The sequence below is a fragment of the Oncorhynchus mykiss genome, chromosome 1, assembly GCF_013265735.2.
Source record: "Oncorhynchus mykiss isolate Arlee chromosome 1, USDA_OmykA_1.1, whole genome shotgun sequence".
NCBI lineage: Eukaryota > Metazoa > Chordata > Actinopteri > Salmoniformes > Salmonidae > Oncorhynchus > Oncorhynchus mykiss.
In genome coordinates, this window is record NC_048565.1 from 40515024 (window position 1) to 40529322 (window position 14299).

The 14299-nt window shown below is 42.7% G+C and overlaps 1 protein-coding gene across 3 annotated transcripts in view; it reads left to right on the forward strand.

The window, feature by feature from the left end:
* Positions 1–3098: 3098 nt before the first annotated feature.
* Positions 3099–14299, forward strand: part of LOC110522640 (ras association domain-containing protein 8) — a 39900-nt gene continuing 28699 nt past the window's right edge. Inside the window, exon 1 of one of the 3 annotated variants that reach the window (XM_021601130.2) lies at positions 3099–3448. The gene's annotated coding sequence lies outside the window, so the exon portion shown is untranslated. The remainder of the gene's footprint in view (positions 3449–14299) is intronic. The other 2 variants (XM_021601122.2, XM_021601115.2) reach the window with 2 other exon arrangements.

The following is a 14299-nucleotide window of genomic DNA, read 5'->3' on the forward strand; positions in this document are numbered from 1 at the left end:
GTATGCTCTGTGTATATTTATTGCTTTATGCTGTAGATTGATATTGAAAACGGTTTGTGGTAGGGATACTTTAAGTTGCTCTTAAATCTATGTATTTACATTGTAGTTGCATAAGCAGATATAGTGTAAGTAGCCTCACGTGGTGTAGGAGACATCTTGATTTATGTTTTCTTATCCTCTTAATTTTACATGCTTGAAATGCCACTGTCTGTAAATTTGCCATTTTCTCTCAAATGAATGGTCCACTCAATGACAGAGAAAAGACACTATTTTGTTTTTTGGAATCCTGAGTATGAGGCATGCATTAATCCAATATAAACATGATCAAAACTGTGATGTTTTGCTAAATGACCTTCACTGATCCCATAGTAGACCAAGGGTCTCTACCAATGATTTATATATACACTAGATCAAATCAAATATAATTTGTCACATGCTTCGCAAACAACAGGTGTAGACTAACAGTGAAATGCACAATTGGAATAAATACACAGTGATTAACAAATAACAATAAAAAGTACATATCATGTCTGTAAAGATAAGAGTCATGTTCACCACCAGTCACCTAGCTATTTTCCAGTTAAAAGTCTATATGCAGACTACCACAGAAGTTCATTGGAACATTCAACTGTTTGTTAATTAGAACATGTAACTTGCCATCTTGACTGACTGACTGACTCAACCCAATGCCGCAGTAAATCAGTGCCTCCATTGCAGACTTTCAAGTGTCTTCTGTCTTGGTCAATAAAATGACGCTCAAAGCTACGCAGACAACTGATTAACTCTCAAGATACTTGTTTACTCATAGAGATTATGATGAGGCTCAAAATCAACTGCAGACTTGAATTGTAATGTCCCCAGACTGCATGAATCATAGACTATTAAATATCATATGAATACATTAATATAATTACATTTGACAATTTAGTCACTTAGCAGACACTCTTATAAAGAGTGACTTACATTTAGTGCATTCATCTTAAAATGGCTAGGTGAGACAACCACATATCACAGTTGGGTCGTTTTATGTCATTTCAGCAAGCCATGACACCAACCATTTCAGATTGTTCTGAAATCTTTTCTGTAGTTAGAAACAGATACAATAAGAATTCCGGAAACATTATTTTGTTGATATATAATAGGATCCTTGAAAAATATCATTAATTGCAATTAAATTGGTCAATTTAATTAATAGGATTCATATAATGTTCAATAAATATAGTACCTAACATCCACTTTTGACCAAACTTTTTTTCTAACAATGACTAAGACATGAGTAAGACATGAGTAAGACATGAGGAATCTAAAGAAGTGTTCAAAAGCCAGGCATAGTCCACCCAAATGACATATTGGTTTTCTTACCCTGTATGCAGACTATGGACCAGGTGTGACTTTCTTACCCTTTATGGAGACTATGGACCAGGTATGACAGCAGCACCCCATGCTTTGGTTTTGTTTACCTGACCACTGTTTCAAATGCTACATTTTTTGCATATGTGTCACAAATCCAATGTAATTTAAATGTACCTATATTAGCATTCAGCACGTCATATCCAAATCATATACAAGTAACATCATTGAGTTACACAATACATTTTTTAGACACTTTAGGATGATTTGGACATGAAGCTTGAAAATGCTAATATCAATACCATTGACTTGCTTTGGGTTTGTGACACAAATTATGAAAAGTTAACATTTGAAACAGTGGACAGATAAACAAAACCAAAGCATGGGTTGCTGTCCTACCATGTCCAGAGACTGCTTACAGGGTGAGCGTCATCCACATAGCAATGACAGGAGAGATTATGTGAGGATATGACGGAGCTGAGTGACTTGGTGTATAGAGAAAAGAGGAGAGGGCCTAGAACGGAGACCTTGGGGACACCAGTAGTGAGAGCATGTGGTGCAGACACAGATTCTCTCCACGTCACCTGGTAGGAGCGACCTGCCAGGTAGGATGCAATCCAGCCCTGAGAGGGTGGAGAGGAGGATCTGATGGTTATGCCATCGAAGGCAGTGGATAGATCTAGAAGGATGAGAACAGAGGAGAGAGCCTGCTTGAGACAGAGGCGAACAGTCTCAGTTGAGTTAGCTTCAAGACTCTTCTCTCTACACACCAACTCACTCAGCGCTGTCATATCCTAACATGGTCTCTCCTATCATTGCTATGTGGATGACACTCAACTACTTTTCTCCTTCCCCCTTCTGACACCCAGGTGGCAACACACATCTCTGTGTGCCTGGCAGGCATCTCAGCTTGGATGTTGGCCCACCACCTCAAGCTAAATTCCGACAAGACGGCGCTGCTCTTCGTCCCAGGGAAGGCCTGCCTGTTCTATCCCAGTTGACAACTCAACTCCCAGAGTGCAAAGAACCTTAGCATGACCCTTGACAACATCCTCGTTCTCTGCAAACATCAAAGCGGTCACTTGCCTGCAGGTTCATGCTCTACAACATCCGTAGAGTACGACCTTTCTTCACACACAAAGCGGCGCAAGTCCTAATCCAGGAACTTGTCATCTCCCGTCTGGACTTCTGCAACTCTCTGTTGGTTGGGTTTTCCGCTTCTGCCATCAAACCCCTGCAACTTATCCAGAACGCTGCAGCCCGCCTGGTGTTGAATCTTCCCAAGGTCTCCCATGGTAACGAGAGAGTTGGTCATAGACAGCACACACAATTGTTTTGGAAAGAAAAGAAAGAAGGGATGCTGGTCCATAGTTTTTTTTATGTCAAAGGGGTTGAGTGTTGGTTTCTTGACTGTGACTAGCAGCCAGTGGTCAGGGATGAGGTGATGTGGGAAGTGATGAATTGGAGAAGGTCTCCAGATAGTCTGGAGGAGGGGATGGGGTCAATTGGGCAGGTTTTTAACCCAAACATCTAAATGTTTTTAATATATACTACAAATAATGTTATTAATCTGTGTGTGTATATTCTGTATTAAAGAACAATGTAGCCTACCCTACCTGAATGTCACCATATGGTACCTACTCAAGTAGGCTACCCAACCACTTTCAGGAACTCCACTCCTTTAGGTGAGTAGGCCCTGTTCTACAGTGTATTGCAGCTTTAAAATGGTCCACAATGCCTTGCGGTGTCCCAGTTCCGATGCAATGTATTTACAAGCAAGAGTAATGAAATAGGCAGAGGGCGATTTTCCGCAGCGTGTTGGTCCGACCCCAAGGGCTAGCGCAGAGACGGCGCAGCGAAAAACTTTCAGCCATGGATATTTCAATGCACCTAATTTTCTTTTGATGCCGTTCTCTTTGCTGTGGACCGTATCACTTTGTCGCAGTTCATATAAGTGATTTATAGGCTTGCCCCGAGAAAATGTCACATTTGCAGATTCCATTACTCAACAGCATCTATTTTTCCTAAACTTCAGTCCGGCTACAGAAGAGTGGGGGAACTTCTGTTGTTTTTTCGTCACGAAGCCTACAACACGAAGGTAAGGTTACGTTTGTAGTTTCCCTGCTAATGTTAAGATGTTAACGTTACACTGTATCTTAACTAACCGTTTACAACAGTATCCCAGGTGTAGTAATCGGTAATAGCAGGCGGCCGGGATAATGGAACAATTATTATCAGGCTGCATAGTGGAACAGTTGTGCCCGTTACAATATCGCGGGTTCTTTCTCGCGGTGAATACTATCACACTTTTAAAACAAGAGCGGAACATTTCAGAGCCATTTGCCACACTTGTTTACTATGTGGCCCATATATTTTACATCAACACATGCATTGGATCTCTACCTGAGAATAGCCCATAGCCTATGGTTTTATGACATGTTTATAAACATTTAATAATGGTTGATAATGGCTACATTGGGTCTCATGATGTCTGTATAAAACATTGCACCGTTTCCACTTTTCAACACAGCATTTCCTCTGTGTATAGCCTATTTCCCACTCATAATTAAGCTAAACACTATTTAATATACCTATAGGGCTATTGTTTATGCAGTTTATATTTCCAGTTACCCACTCTACCATTAGAGACTGAAACTACCTGTAGAGTAGGTCACTCCAATATGTTTGGCATAATGATGTATTAGAGCAGTAGTAAAATGAAAATGGCTTCTTTCTTGCTTTCAGCATCTGTGTATTGACACTTTTTTTCATACAATCAGCTCTTACACACATGTTGACGCAAACAGTGTTGGCCAGCAGATACTGTTCTATATCAGTATCTGATTCTTGTTTGTTTTGGGCTGCCTACTGCACAGCACTGTCGTCTTGATAATATTAAAGAAACATAGGCCTTCTCCGTAAAACTTTTCTTAGAACCTGTTTCATTTTCATTCAAAGCTGTATTATCTCAATCCCACAGCTGTGGTAAACATGTGTTCAATTACTGCACTAATGACTGATGGGACCGCCAGAACATGGACTAAACTAAACCCATGTCCTCATCATGTCCAAACCAACCCTCCAAACCCTTGGCCAGAGTAGAAGCCAGGAGATCGGGTCTGTTGCCCCAATCAGTGTTGCTCCTAAGGCCCTACTCCCGGCATCAGGCTGGCACTTCAAAGCTGGCCTGCTTATAGAGCCATCATGGCAGGGGAACAAAGGCTGTATTATTGCTGCTGGCTAAACGTGCCGTCCAGATGTTCGAGATCCTGCCAGTGTTGACCTCCCGACTAGGGGAGGCGGGGGCCACTCTGGAGTCTAATATAACATCCAGCCAGCCTGATGTTAGGGAGGGGGAGGAGTGTGGGGGCCCAGAAGCTCCTAATGGAAAGCTTTACAGGAGCTGGGGCTATAACTGCGGCTGTGGCATGACTGGGGCTGGTTTGAATCCCTGGTGAGGGACAGACGTCTCAAACACCGTCTCCCTAGAGATTTTTGGATTGAGGGGGTGGAGGGGGTTAGCCTAAATTCTGAGCAAGTGTTCGGTTGTACGTACGGGTGTGATCGAGGCGAGCCTATGTTTTTCAGGTGGCCTAATATAAGTACAGGATATTTTCTGGCCAAACTTTACCAGTGGAATAATTTATGTAATTTCCTTGTAGTTACGTTAACCAAACTTTTTGTATTTTCTTAACTGTCTAGACATATTTATTTTATGCTAATTTCAAAGTTGCATAATTTGCATATGTCTACAAACATGTTTTAAATGTCTATAAATGTTTTCCACTTACAAGGCAATGTGAAGTGTTTCACACACAGACACCCCATCCACACAAGCAGAACTCAGTTTGGTTTTAAATAGTGGCTTTAATCTGTCACTCATTTGTAACAAACTTTATTGAAGACTGTAGGTTTTGTCATTGTAGTCAGACAAATGTAATTTAGGACCTGGTCTGACCTGAGGAGATGCTGCTGCTAGCTCCTGTGGAGGAGGGAGGAGGCTTTTAGTGATTAGATTTCAGAGAACCACCACAAGACTCCTCTCTGACATTCCTTCCTCTTTCTTGTTTTGGTATTTAGTTGGGAGTGGGGCTTCTGTTTGTAAAAAAAAAAGTGTAGCCTAATGCTTGTTTTATGTCATTCAATGGTACTTACCCTAGATTTAGCCTATTTAGCTTAGTTTGTTAATGATAGAATGTAACACAGTCCTTACGGTGTATTCCTTGTAATTCCTTCCTTCCAATATAAAAATAGTCAGCCCACAGAATCACCAACAAAAAGCCTGCCACTATATAGACTGTATAACTGATGTAGTCCTTTAACTGTGAGTAGAATCTAAGGTGTATTCATGTTAAACGCAGCCCTGAGATCAGAGGGCTGTGCACAGAACCATGGAGTTCCTTATCTCCACGTCACGGCCCATTGCATTCTCATCGGCCAGGAATCCATACTCTCTATGTTATTAGTTTCCTGGATGCCTGGCACTGATGTGGAGAGGTAGTGGAATTCCTTCCTATAGAGAAGATATCTGCACACACTTTAATACTTCTGCATTCCTGGATGCCTGGCACTGACGTGGAGAGGTAGTGGAATTCCTTCCTATAGAGAAGATATCTGCACACACTTTAATACCTCTGCATTCCTGGATGCCTGGCACTGACGTGGAGAGGTAGTGGAATTCCTTCCTATAGAGAAGATATCTGCACACACTTTAATACTTCTGCATTCCGGGATGCCTGGCACTGACGTGGAGAGGTAGTGGAATTCCTTCCTATAGAGAACATATCTGCACACACTTTAATACCTCTGCATATTTATTGTGCTGATGTTTTTGATCAGAGACCTTTTTCAATAACTCCTCCCTATAGCCACCCAATGCTCCTTCCTCTATGCACAACGTCCTCAACCACTGGGGTCCCACAACCCAGTCTACATACCAGGCTGTTTGACATTATGGTATATAAGGCCTGAGGCCCTAGTATGACCAACTACCCAGGTCTGCTACGTGTGTGAGACTTGAGAGTGTGAGGCCAGGGCAGCACTTGATGGCGAACTGGGGGGATTTAAATACATTGTTTCTTAGCCTACTCCAAGACACACACACACACAAACAAGAGTCCCAACCACCACCACAATAAAACAGTGTCTGGCTGTGGCTGGGCAACAGGGATCCATTTCACAAGAGACGTAGTCTGGTACCAATTATACTAGAGTGTATAAATGGTTAGTAATTACAACGTAGCCCCGCAACAGGAAGTGCATTTTGAATTAAAGTTCAATGTTGGAAATAGTTTGTAAGCACCAGAACCCCTTATCGCACAACCCTGTAAAAAAAAACTCATTATGTATTGTGGGGGTTGGGCTGTTTTACTTTTTGTAGTCAGGATAGAGTTGAAGTAAATGTGTCTTTTGTTTTTGTTTTTTATATATCACTACCTCTGGTGTTAGGTCACTGCTCTGCTCCCAGACCTTCAATGGCCTTCAACCTCTCTCCTTTGCCAAGACGTGATTAAATTGTTTCCCCCATAGTGAACAATGGCCTGTAAAGTACAAGGGGAACACAGGTCTAATCACAGAGAAAGCAGACGTGGACTGTTTTCCTGCGAGAAGATATTTTGTCCTCAAAACAGTTCAGTGGTTCCCCAAGGGGTTTCTCCCAACTCCCAGAGTCAAGTTGTGCCTGATTCTTTGTTTTAGCCCCATGATGAATACCCATTTTGTTTCTCCTCAAACGGCCATATGTTCTTCATGGAAATGTATGATATTCATACCAGTCCACTGCAGTACAGTTCAGCAGGAATACATCATAGTTGTAGACCTAAATAAATATGATAATCTAATCCGTGACATGTAAGGGCATTGTCTTACGTCAAGTGGCGTCACTGCTACTTGCTGCTTGTCCCTCAACTGACAGGAATCAGTGTAAACGGAATTAGAGACAATGATGTAAGGGGATGTCCTTATCCTTCCTACCTATGGTCACGAAACCTAACCACACGAAACCTCACCCCAGCACAGCCATATATCCCATGGCTCAGAGCTGTACATGATCACTCTATATTGGATATTGTTGTAGGGGTTGGGAACCAGGGCCAGCACCTGGCCTGGTAAAGAGATGGCAGTGCCTGGCCCGTGTCCGTGTGTGTGAGAGGACCCAGAGGGACATATGGTGGCTTGTTTACACTAGCATCAGTCAGTGGAAGTCCTAGCCCTCGTGCCAACTCTCTGGGCTCCTGTAGCCCCGGATCTCTGGGCTGGCAACAGCGGGAACAGCCATGGCAGCAGCCTGGGTCTCAGCGGACACACTGCTCACAGTACCTTGTACTCGCACACCTCACTGGGCAGACAGGAAGCCACCCCAGGGACCACCAGGCTGAACTCTAAAGCCATGCCACATTGAGACAAATGACAAATGCATCTTGGGTCTAGTGCTGTGGCGGTCACAACATTTTGTCAGCTGGTAATTGTCAAGCAAATAACTGTCAGTCTCATGGTAATTGACCGGTAATTAACACAAACACATTTAGCATCTCCTGGCTTCCAACAGCCTACAAGCCACTGAAGCAGACCTTTGGAACCTCTACATTTGAAAAAGTCTAATAAATCCATGTAATATAGCCTACACCTTTACAAAAATCCATTATTTATTTTAGACAGGTCTAAAGAAGCATGATGTAAGAAAATGTAGTCTATTTCAGAATAACAGATTTGCATGCTCTGATGTTTGGTCCTGATCTGTGTAAGGATATGCGCTGAGAGACGGGAAGCAAGTTCAGGGAGTGAGTGTTTTAATAAAATAATCAGAACATAATACAACACAAGACACTCTGACAGCACACAGACATGAAACAGAAAGAGAAACAATGACGCCTGGGGAAGGAACCAGAGGGAGTGACATACAGTGCCTTGCGAAAGTATTCGGCCCCCTTGAACTTTGCGACCTTTTGCCACATTTCAGGCTTCAAACATAAAGATATAAAACTGTATTTTTTTGTGAAGAATCAACAACAAGTGGGACACAATCATGAAGTGGAACGACATTTATTGGATATTTCAAACTTTTTTAACAAATCAAAAACTGAAAAATTGGGCGTGCAAAATTATTCAGCCCCTTTACTTTCAGTGCAGCAAACTCTCTCCAGAAGTTCAGTGAGGATCTCTGAATGATCCATTGTTGACCTAAATGACTAATGATGATAAATACAATCCACCTGTGTGTAATCAAGTCTCCGTATAAATGCACCTGCACTGTGATAGTCTCAGAGGTCCGTTAAAAGCGCAGAGAGCATCATGAAGAACAAGGAACACACCAGGCAGGTCCGAGATACTGTTGTGAAGAAGTTTAAAGCCGGATTTGGATACAAAAAGATTTCCCAAGCTTTAAACATCCCAAGGAGCACTGTGCAAGCGATAATATTGAAATGGAAGGAGTATCAGACCACTGCAAATCTACCAAGACCTGGCCGTCCCTCTAAACTTTCAGCTCATACAAGGAGAAGACTGATCAGAGATGCAGCCAAGAGGCCCATGATCACTCTGGTTGAACTGCAGAGATCTACAGCTGAGGTGGGAGACTCTGTCCATAGGACAACAATCAGTCGTATATTGCACAAATCTGGCCTTAATGGAAGAGTGGCAAGAAGAAAGCCATTTCTTAAAGATATCCATAAAAAGTGTCGTTTAAAGTTTGCCACAAGCCACCTGGGAGACACACCAAACATGTGGAAGAAGGTGCTCTGGTCAGATGAAACCAAAATTGAACTTTTTGGCAACAATGCAAAACGTTATGTTTGGCGTAAAAGCAATACAGCTCATCACCCTGAACACACCATCCCCACTGTCAAACATGGTGGTGGCAGAATCATGGTTTGGGCCTGCTTTTCTTCAGCAGGGACAGGGAAGATGGTTAAAATTGATGGGAAGATGGATGGAGCCAAATACAGGACCAAGAAAGGAAGAAAACCTGATGGAGTCTGCAAAAGACCTGAGACTGGGATGGAGATTTGTCTTCCAACAAGACAATGATCCAAAACATAAAGCAAAATCTACAATGGAATGGTTCAAAAATAAACATATCCAGGTGTTAGAATGGCCAAGTCAAAGTCCAGACCTGAATCCAATCGAGAATCTGTGGAATGAACTGAAAACTGCTGTTCACAAATGCTCTCCATTCAACCTCACTGAGCTCGAGCTGTTTTGCAAGGAGGAATGGGAAAAAATGTCAGTCTCTCGATGTGCAAAACTGATAGAGACATACCCCAAGCGACTTACAGCTGTAATCGCAGCAAAAGGTGGCGCTACAAAGTATTAACTTAAGGGGGCTGAATAATTTTGCACGCCCAATTTTTCAGTTTTTGATTTGTTAAAAAAGTTTGAAATATTCAATAAATGTCGTTCCACTTCATGATTGTGTCCCACTTGTTGTTGATTCTTCACAAAAAAATACAGTTTTATATCTTTATGTTTGAAGCCTGAAATGTGGCAAAAGGTCGCAAAGTTCAAGGGGGCCGAATACTTTCGCAAGGCACTGTATATAGGGAAGGGGATCAGGGAAGTGATGGAGTCCAGGTGAGACTGACGCGTCACGGTGGTGACAGGTGTGAGCCATAACAAGCAGCCTGGTGATCTAGAGGCCGGAGAGGGAGCACACGTGACAGTACCCCCTCCCCGACAGGCGGCTTCAGCCGCAGGACGCCGACAAAAATGCAGATCCCGGGGATCAGGAGCAGACCGGTCACTTCTGCTGAGGCGCGGGAAACCTGTCAGTCCAGCTGAGATGCGGGTGCGTGGCGACCTAGAGTGCCGGAGAGAGCATACGTGACGGTACCCACTCCCCGGCGCATTCGGTTCCAGCCGCAAGATGCCAACCAAAGGGACGATCCCGGGGAACAGGAGTGGACTGGTCACCCCTGCTGATGCCCGGAACCTGTCTCCGGCTGGGGTGCCTGGCGATCCGGCTGAGGCATGAGAGCCTGTAGCTGCTCCCGGACCCGACGTCATTCCCACTGGAAAAAAAACACTCCCTGATGCTTCCCTTAGGTGAGGCGTCCTTCTGTAACAATATGCGCTGAGGTTCAGGAAGCAAGTTCAAGTAGTGAGTGTTTTAATAAAATAAATTGAACATAATACAAAACAAGAAACACTAACAGCACACAGACATGAAACATAACAAGCAGCCTGGTGACCTAGAGGACGGAGAGGGAGCACACGTGACAATCTGGCTATGCCAAATGGCTGTGGGCTACACTAGTTAATTTAGCAGACAAGACTTGCTTAGAATTCTGTGGCATTATTTTATATTATTTTATAGTATGAAGAATACAATTGAACAAAGCGGAATAAAATAGAAAGGATATTTTCTCCAAACGATTTGAGGGAGTGCGCACATGCGGCTTTTTTTGTGTTAAGCGGTTAACAAAGAAAAATGTATTCCTACCTGCTTAATTTAGAGTTATTAATGTAACTTTAGTTGTTCTACAAACGTTGGGCAATACGTTTTGATTGTTAATACATTGTAAGGCTGCATGGTGCGACTAATGATGATTTGAAAAAAGTGGCTTGAAAGGCATGAGCTCTGTTTTATTTTTTTGCGCAGGCTGTACACACTTCATCAGTCTCTCATTCACAATTTGACAAGCACTTGATAATGCCTCGAATTTCACAGGGGCCTCCCCTTTGTGTGGCCATAATGCACCCTAAAAAAATCCATGCCTTTTGGGCCTGTGCCCTTCTTCCGGAGTGCTGCATTGTGCCCTTCTCCCTGAGTGCTGCGCACTCCATAGGACATCTCACTCACATGGTTCTCCATCACGTAATCGGGTCTTTCTCACAGGCTACAAGTGAAGACAGACACATCGGGAACGCAACTGCGCTCATCCTTATCCCATTCCGAGGTGCATAATTGAAGATATTGGAAGAACTGTCCACATTTACTTTTCATCAGCCAACAAGATGAGTAGCCTAACAAACAGAAAAAGCACTAGCCTATGTCAATCTACTATCCCCATAGTGCAAAAGTTGACCTATTATATTCTGAGAAATAAATATTCCAAACATAGTCTGGTACAGTTGTGGGATGCAATAGATCCCAGATTAATACAACCACTAGCATCCCAAAAACCTTTTTACGCAATGTTGCTGACGCAGCGTTTAGCTTTAAATGTTGATGAACTATTAGACTATTTCTTCACATTATAAACGCAGCAATGCGCACATTGCCGTAGGCAATAAGCACGGATGTTCCATTAGCGGGAAAACACCATTATCAAAAGTGACCACAAATGCAATTATGCATGTAATGCTTTTATTATAAAGGTGCATTTTTATGGTGAAGATTATCTTTCCCAAACTTGAAACTCATGAGCTGCTTATATATGCCAGTTAGGCTCTACACACCCTGTAAAGCGGATTAATGTGCTTAATTTTAAGAAGTTATTTGGCCACTTTAGTTGTGATACAAACCTTATCAAAACATATAGGCCTATGGGCTAGGCTATATGAGGTGTGCAACTATGATTAAAAAAAGTCACACAAAAAAAGGCATTGTTTCTTGCCTTATGCTGGGCATCATTCACAAGTCATAATATATAATTCACAAGTGATAGGCTAATATTGTCACCCATCAGACTATTCTTCATTTAATCTTGTCTTTACATATACTAAATAATATGTGTCAAATTTGTTTTGATTTAGAATGGACCATTATCATGCACCTGTCACGAAACAGGTGGGATAAAAATACATGTCCTCTATGCACTTAAATAGCAATTGGAGGACGCTTTTCCTGTGGTTAATTTCCATGCCAGCCAGGTAGGCTATACTCCTGTTGTAAAGATAAGCAATGTGCTTAATATTAAGAAAGATAAGAAATATGTTAGGCCTAGCCTATAGAAAGCTGAATGTCACCTCCTCTTTTTAATAGAGGCCATCACCCTGTTTTCTTGCGCAATTGCATAGCCTATAGAAATGTTGCGCAACATGAGCTCATGGGCTCTCATGAAGTGTTTGATTAGATTTTCGATTACATTTGCATTGATGTCAGAGTGATAAGAGGGACAATAGAGTGCTGAGTACCAGGCAGTTAGCAAGTTTGGTAGGCTACTAATGACCATCAGCAGCATCAGAGCTTGGAGAAGCCTAATTACCGTGACTAAACGGTCCTGTGGAATTTGACGCCCTTCATGACTCGTGACCGCCGGTGTGGCGGTAATATGGTCAACGCAACAGCCTTACTTGGGTCATCTGCCTTTTGGTCTGTTTTGGTTTTACGTTACAGCAGTAAAGCATCTCTTTAGCTGTTCTTCGATCTAAAATGGAATCTGTTGGAATGTACTGTAAGCCATGCTCTCACGGAATGCTCCTTGGCTCAGGGTTGTGAGCAGCTCTACAGATCAGGCCATGGCCGTCTCTGCAGGGCAAAGGGGCAGATCTTGAGATAGACCTGTGCCCTGTGCCACTATGCTGGCTTGGCACCAACCACTATATTATCCTGTATCATTGTCAGTTATACAGTACTGTACTGGATTTGCTGTTGTATTTTCACTGTTGTGTTATATGATTAATAAATGCTAAGCTTATATGGATAATCTAATATGGATCACCAGTTTTGCGGCCTTATGTCATATAGTAGTACACGCCAATGTGTGTTACAACATGGTATTAAGACGCATTAGTCCCCTCACTGTGTAGACATAACCACTGGCTGTTTTCCTGGGGGGGGGGGGGGGGGTTGGAACAAAACTGTCAACCAGCTTTATATATTATAGCCTGAACTTCTGGAGAGGTGAAATGTTAGTTATATAACACACACGCACGCACGCACGCACATACACACACACACACACACACACACACACACACACACACACACACACACACACACACACACACACACACACACACACACACACCGACCCCTCAGTGTAACCCAACCTCCCCTGAGGACCTATCTGTCATGTAATGAACGGAAAACTCATAATATTCATAATACTACAAGCCTCTCATTCACATCTCGTTCACCATGGGGGGCTTATTGGAGGTGTCATTTGTGACTGAGACTTGTAAACAGATGCCTTAAACAATGTACATTTGTTGATTGCTAAAGGCATACAAATACGATTATTTCTTGATACATTTGAAACAAGGTCTAGAAGCAGTCTAGCTTGTGAACGACTCTTGGCGGAATGTATTGCTTGACTGCCTTGAGGGTGATAAGCACAATATCGTTCACAAACTGCAGCTCCCCAAGCAATTCGTTCTCAAGTTTGAGTTTGTTTTGTTTTGGTTCTACAGAGCGGTGTCCATCATAACATTCAATAATCAATTAATTGTGTTCCTTCTTGCACCATGTTATCAGTTCTTAACATGTCTTTTTCTTCTCTATTTTCCTACGCGCATATGACAGAGGGTGGTTGGAGCACGTCTTTGGAGCCGCTAATCCAGAAGAGCGTGTATTAATCCTGCTGTAGGACTCATTGCAGCCAACTCGTCAAATGAACAAATAAAATGAATTAGTCACTCAGAAAAACGAATCATGACTCTCGAGTCGGTAAAAATAGTCATTCAAAATAATGAATCATTTGTGAACTGTACATCATCAGCACACAGTTCCTTCACGCTGTTTATTCTCTCAACATACTGTCAATTCATGCACTCGGCGGCTGGGTAAGCATTGCGAGGCCAGAGATAGCCAGACTTCTAAATTGGGCTAAGTAACAGAAGTTGGGTTTTGGAGAAACATCATCAGTGCATGCTCTGCAAGCAATACAGCGGATGAAGGCGCGACAACAGCGCGGTGATCGGATAGATGTGGTTATGGACAGTAAGGAAGAAGGAGAAGAGCCAAGTGTAGTGGAAAGGTATGTGTTGGGTAAGACGTGCGCCAAGTACAAACAATATTCTGCTGCCTCTGATGGTCAAAAATTTTACCTGACGAGTGTGAGGATGTATT